This window comes from Arachis ipaensis, chromosome B06 (genome assembly GCF_000816755.2).
Source record: "Arachis ipaensis cultivar K30076 chromosome B06, Araip1.1, whole genome shotgun sequence".
In the NCBI taxonomy this organism is placed as follows: domain Eukaryota; kingdom Viridiplantae; phylum Streptophyta; class Magnoliopsida; order Fabales; family Fabaceae; genus Arachis; species Arachis ipaensis.
Window position 1 is genome coordinate 60,232,288 of NC_029790.2, and position 6,646 is coordinate 60,238,933.

A 6,646-nucleotide genomic window follows, 5' to 3' on the forward strand; every position below is an offset into this window, starting at 1 on the left:
TGTAAAAACCGCGACTAATCAACCGGTTAATTAAGTGAAATTGTCCAAATTAGACTTCAAAAAGTTAGAGTGCGAAATTGAGGATTTAAAGGTGATTTTCGGACTCAGTGGGTCTTTCTGAGTCAGAAAATGTGCTTTCTGTGAAAAATCGCAAAAAATTGCGAACCGGCAATTGAACCGGTTGAACCGGTTCAAGTCTGCCCAATACCGCATGAGAAAAAGTGAAAACCAGCAAAAACCTTAGAAAAATGTTAGAAATGAAAAATCGGACGTTAATTTTAAAGGTTTGGCCCGAAGTTGGGCCAAACGGGCTAAAAATGCTAATGAGTTGGACGGGGCCCAAGTTGGGCCCAAGCCCAACATATATAAACACTAAGTGAACCCTTTTCACCTTCATTAAACACACACACATCAGAATTGAAAGAAGGAGAGGAGAAGAGATTGAGCACTATTCATCTCAATCTTCCAACCCCCATATCTTGAGCTAGAGAGCTCCGATCGCCGCACCGTTTGCGGCTACGCATTCCTCGTGAAGAGCTCTACAAAACCCATATAAGAAACTGGTAAGAAAAATTCGAAATCTTCTCAGTTCCACTCTTGAAAGTTTCGGTTCCTAGGGCTTTGGGGTTAAATGAGTTTTTGTGATTTTTGATGTTTAGGTTTGCCCTAAGCCTTGCTTAGCCTTGGGTTTTGACATCTAAAATGGTTGGAAGAGGTAAGAGCCACTAAATCCTTATGAATTTATGTTTAATTGGAACCCTAGGTTGATTTGAGGTGATTTGTATGCATATAGTTTGATTACTTTGGCTTTGGGAGCTTTTGGAACTTAATTGTGCTTATTGGAGTGGAAGTGAAAGCTTGGTTTGTGGTTGGGAGCTTGTTTGGGCTAAATTGAAGTTTTGGTGCATAAAGGGAATCGGCCAAGGTATGGTTTCGGTTTCCTCTATGTAGTATATAATATTCATGGACACTTAGGCTAGTGACCCATATGATAGGTTCAAAATTTTATGTTGTTGATGATTGTTTGTGTTGATGAAGTATAATAATTTGGTGTTGTTGTTATGGTTAAATGATGAAGTTAGATATAATGGATATGGATAAATGAGCTTTGTTGAATATTAATTTGAATTGTGAATTGATATGATGATGAGAATTGATGGTAATATAATGAAGATTGGTGAGCATGATGCATATGTGATATTGAAGTATGGATAATGAAATGTGCGGGAAAAAGGTGGTATGATTGATGTACTATGACACAAGAGGTCAATTTTGATGAAAAATGGGGTTTTTTAATGGTTTGAGTTGGTTTGGTTGTGTTGTATAAAGGAATTGAGAAAATTGTGATTTTGGGTAAAAACTGGATTTTGGTGAACTTTGCTCGATCATAACTTTTGCCTCAGTTTTTGAAACTAATTGAAATTTATTTCGAATTAAAGATCTTTGAAAACCCATTAAATCGATATAAAGTTTGTGAAATTTAGAATTTTATAGAGGAAGTTATGATCATTCAAAGTTAGTGTTAAAAATATGAAATTCTACAAAGTTGCAGAATTCCATGATTTCTGGTATGTGCGGGCGCACATACTTGTGCGGACGCACACCCTGCGAGCATTTTGACCTGTGCAGTCGCACACACCTGTGCACATGCACAGGCAGGGGAGTGCGTTCTGTTTGCAGTGCTAGCACAGCTTGTGTGCGCACATATCCAAGGAAAAACTTCAACCTATGCAGACGCACAGGTCTGTGCGGATGCACACGTTGGGAAGGTCAGTCTGTTGGGGGCGCTGACACAGGTTGTGCGAGTGAACATATTCTGAAAATTTTGTAACCTGTGCGTACGCACAAACCCCTGTGCGTACGCACACATTTTAAAATTCCTGGGCGTGCGCACGCACACACCCCTGTACGGCCGCACACGTCCTGTTTATCAAATTTTGCTTATTTTTCTACTATTCTACCTTCCTTACAAGGTTGTAAGCTTCTAAAACACCATTTTAAGATTTTTGGGCTTAGTTTTGAGTATTAAAACATGGGATAAAACTTAAAGGTTCTAGAACATGGTTCAATGATAAATTAGAAAACGGAGGCCTAGGTTTCTGGCGTGTTGAGAATGATTTGATGTTGGGTGAAGGATGATTGATATATGAGATGAGGAATGATGAACTTTTGATATTGGAAACTGAGTTTTGAATGGATAGTGGTGGAGATGAGTCGAGGACTCGGATTGAGATGATAGATCTCTGTATACTGAAAATGCTTTTTGAAAACCACTGAGATAATGTTTTTATTGAGATTATGAGATGCTATGCGCCCGGCAGGGACGGTGGTTAATCCCGCCTGTCAAGGTAGCAGGGGCGGCGTAAAGATGGTGGTTAATCCCGTTTACGTTGAGATGTAAGGTCTGAGGCAAGAGTATCCCGCTCGCATCCTTTCGGATCTATAGGCGTGCAGGCGCTGGTACCTGGACAGTGATCCGGGGGTTCCCATATGAGAAATCTGAAGGGCGACATCTCTATGGAGATGTGTCGGGTTGGCAATTGAACCGACAATGTGATATCACAACCAGTAGGGCATGCATTCATCATATGTATTTTCTATCTGCTTGTTTGCTTTGCCGATTTGTAATTGTATGCCTAATTGAATAACATGCCTAATTGCTATCTGAATTAATTGCCTTATATGCTTTTACTTGTGAATTACTTTTATTGTTATTAATTGTGTTTTCTGCTGGGATTGAGGAGGTTCGAAAGGCGGTAGCGATGGGATCATATGGAGGATAGGTTGGCGAAGGCTGTGGGACAGCGGTGTTTGGTTAGAGTAGAAATCCCTTGAGATAGATTACTCGGTTTATTGATGATAAGGTTTATATTATGCTTAATTGTTTTAGAATGCTTTAAGTTTGAATCTTGTGATGGATATAGAGCTTAGGATTGCCTTTGGCGTCCCGGGGTCTTATATCCTACATCACTGGGCACTGTTACTGTAACAACCCTAGTTTTTGAAAATCAAATAATTAGTTATTTGTGATTTATTTTATTTGTTGATAATTTTATTTTAGGAAAATTATTTTGCTAAAGGTAACTAAATAGAGTTTCATGATAATTGAAGTTTAAATTAATTAGAATTTTTATATAATCTTTATTAGATATTTGGTATAATTGAAAATATAATTTTGATAATTGAAAAATAAGAAGAATTGTATAATTTAATTTAAATAAAATTCTATTTTGAATGAATTATGTTATTAATTTGAACTCTTAGGAATTAATTTACTAGAAATTATTAGATTAATTTTTATAAATACTTTATGTTTAAGCTAGTTAATATTTATACACAATTTTTATTATAATTGGTTATTTTATAAATTGAAATTAAAGTTTCGGAGATAGAAAAATAATAGAGATTTATATGATTTAATCTAGAAAATTGATATTTGAATTTAAATTGTACTTTACAAAATATAATTAACTTGTTCATTTTATAATGTAAATTAGAAATAATTGATTGAACTTAGAATTATGATGACGTCGCCGTCAGAGATCGGTGTTCCCTCACCGTTACTGCGTCGCTGTCGATAAAGCTTCTATCGCCGCCGTGAATTGCGAACAGAGGAGAGTGAGAGAGGCCGAAGATGCGAGAGAGAAGAGGTGATGAATGAAGTCGTCCCTGAAGCCTTGGCCGTCGCTACCAGAGGCGTGGAGGAAGGGAGGCAGAACCGTGAGATAGAGGATGCACTGTGACTATCATTGCTGCTGCGAGTGTGGTCCACCGTGAAGTTGCACGCCGCCATCGCCATCGGAAACCACCGTTGGAACTACCACTATTTTGGTAAACTTACCCTGTTTTTGAGTCTTCCTTGTCGCCCAATTTGTCTCTACTGTGAAGCCTGTCATTGAGACTATTTGTATTAAACAAAATTATCACTGTGAGTTACTCTGCACCGCCGCAGCTGCCACCGAGGTCATTGGTGCTTGTAAAGAGTGCTATTCTGGTTCTAAATTGATTAGTTCATGCCACTGTTGCTGCTGAGAAGTGATCAGAAATGGCACTGCTGTTAGTTTGGTTCAAGGTTGTTGTTGCCACTGCGAATTAAAAATAAAAGAAGGCTGTGTTGTGTTTGATTATCGAATTCCGGCTAGTCGAGGTAGGGGATTTAACGTTTTTAATTTAGAATGCCTAAAAAGTTAATTAGATAAGTGCAAATGGTTAATATTAGTTAAGGACTTCTTAATTTACATGAATGACTTGAAATGTGTTTGAGAATGGTTAGCTATTGCAATTTTTCTGAGTTATGATTTGAATTAAATATGGTAGTGGATGGTGATTAAGCTTGTGTTACTTACTGAATTGAAAATATGTTGAGTTACTTATTGAGAAAAACTGACATGTTGATGATTGATGAATTGGGTTTGAATTGTGATTGGTCAATGCTATGACTGATATTGGTTTTCTGATTTTAATGGATTTGTTGACAATTCTGATTTTATGTGATATTGCTAAATTGGTTGAAATGGGGTTGTGGTTACTTTGAATTATAATTGAAATTAGATGCGGTTGTGAAATGTGACTGAATTATTGATTCTGCGATGAATTGGTTGAGATTCTGATTTTGATGTAATTGTTGAAAATTCTGATTTTAGGTGATTATGCTAAATTGGTTAAGATGTGGCTATATTCTAATTATTGAGAATAAGTGCTTACTGTTGATTTTAGTTATCTAATATATATGAATGGCTGTGAATTTGACTTCTGACTGGCTAAAATTCATTTTGGTGGTTATTGAAGGATTAGAACTTAAAGGATTAAACTGTCTTGAGAACCTGATTTTCTGAAATAATATAGTAAATTTTAAGAGTATATAAATAATTTTGTAATGGTTAGACTAATTTTCTGTGTCATGATTTATTGATTCTGACTTGGCTGTGATTGTGGCCGGTTTCATGGTTGTAAGTGATTAATTGATGATATTGATTTTGATTTGAGGCTGTAACTGTTACCGATTTTCTGATTGTTTGGAATTACTGAGAATCCTGTTATTTGATTATGTTGAGCTGGTTGCCATAGGCTGGTTTGCTTGATGGTTGCAAATTGACTGAAATTCTGATCTTTGACGGATTTATATTGAATTAAATGATGTGCTGGTTATTTGATATATTGTAACGTTAGTGGATTTGGTTGGTGACTGATTGAAGAATGGTTTTGGAAAAAAATTAGTTATGAGTTTTTAAAGTTAGACTGGTTTACTTTTAAAATAAATGATGACTGGGTGAAATTCTGATTTTAATTGGTGAAAGGATGTTAGTTCTTAAACTGAATTATGATGAGATAATTATTGAGAATCTGTTATGGGAGTTGCTGATAAATGGATGGAGAATTGATTGAGTTTAATTTGAAAGGATTCTATAACTTATGAATTTAGTTACGAAATGATGAGATGAAAACTGGATTGTTGGATTATGTGAGAATTGCGAATTGTGGATTTTCTGGTTGCTTGAGAATCTTGTATTTGATAATTGTTGAGAAAGGATTGTTGAATTGTTGAGAAAGAGGGAACCCGTAAGGGTGGCTAAGTCTGAGTTTTAGGGGAGGTGCTGTCAAAATTTTATAAAATCTGAAGTTTTATTTGAAAAGTTATTTTAGAAGATTTGGATTTGGAAAAATGATTATTTAAGTTTTATTTAGTTAAGAAAAGAATAATTCTATTTTGAATTCAATTTACGAGAGAAAGGTTTATGTTTCAAAATTAAACTATTTAAGAAAGAAACTATGTTTTGAGATTGATTCAATATGAAAAGAATTATGTTTTAAGCTTGAAATAAAGGTTTACTTTTTAGAAGTTTGATGAATTTATAATATTTGAATTTGAATAGTAAAGAGAGAGATGATTTTTGAGTCTTTGTGAAGTTAGTGAACTTGAGAAAGAGTTCTATTCGATTATTTCCAAAGAGAGGTTATGTTTTGAAAAGTGTTTAATGAATTTAGAATAAATGATTTTTCTTGAGTCTTTCGATAGAAAACCAAACTGAAAAATAGTTTTAAAGTTGGCTTGAGTCAAGATTGCTAAAGTAGAGATTATGACTGGCTTGATGGTTAAGATTTTTATGGATAAATGCCTGAGAAAGTTAAGAAAGATTTAAGGAAAAATGTTAAGAACTCAAAGGGAAAAAGAGAATGACGAATTGATATGTGGATTGTTGCGTTTTAGAAAGGATAATGAAAATTGATAAAAGGCGGAAAAACCCCACGAACTGTTAGTTGTTTAACTACGGGGGAAAAGCCCACGAATTAATAATTGGTTAAAATCGGGAAGTACCCACGAACTGAATGATCATTGATCTCGGGGAAACCTATAGATTGTTATTTGTTTTATATGCGGGAAAAACCCACGGACTGATAATCATTGATTACGGGAATAACCCATGAATTGTTGTATGTTGATCTCGGGTATAACCCACGAACTGAAGATCACTATGTTATTGTGTATTGATCTCGGGTATAACCCACGAACTGAAGATCTCTATTTTGTTTGTGAATTGATCTCGGGGACGCCCACGAACTGAGATCACTGTTTCCCCTTGTGCGTATATTATGGGGTCGGGCTTTGTGCCGACTGCCGGTAGTCACGAAGGAGTGGTATTCTTAC

The 6,646-nt window shown here is 35.6% G+C and overlaps 1 long non-coding RNA gene across 3 annotated transcripts in view; it reads left to right on the plus strand.

The window, feature by feature from the left end:
• LOC107648770 overlaps positions 3,523 to 6,646 on the plus strand; it is an 11,624-nt gene continuing 8,500 nt past the window's right edge. For all 3 annotated transcript variants that reach the window (XR_002348806.1, XR_002348805.1, XR_002348807.1), the window contains exon 1: positions 3,523 to 4,147. This is a non-coding gene — a long non-coding RNA (uncharacterized LOC107648770). The remainder of the gene's footprint in view (positions 4,148 to 6,646) is intronic.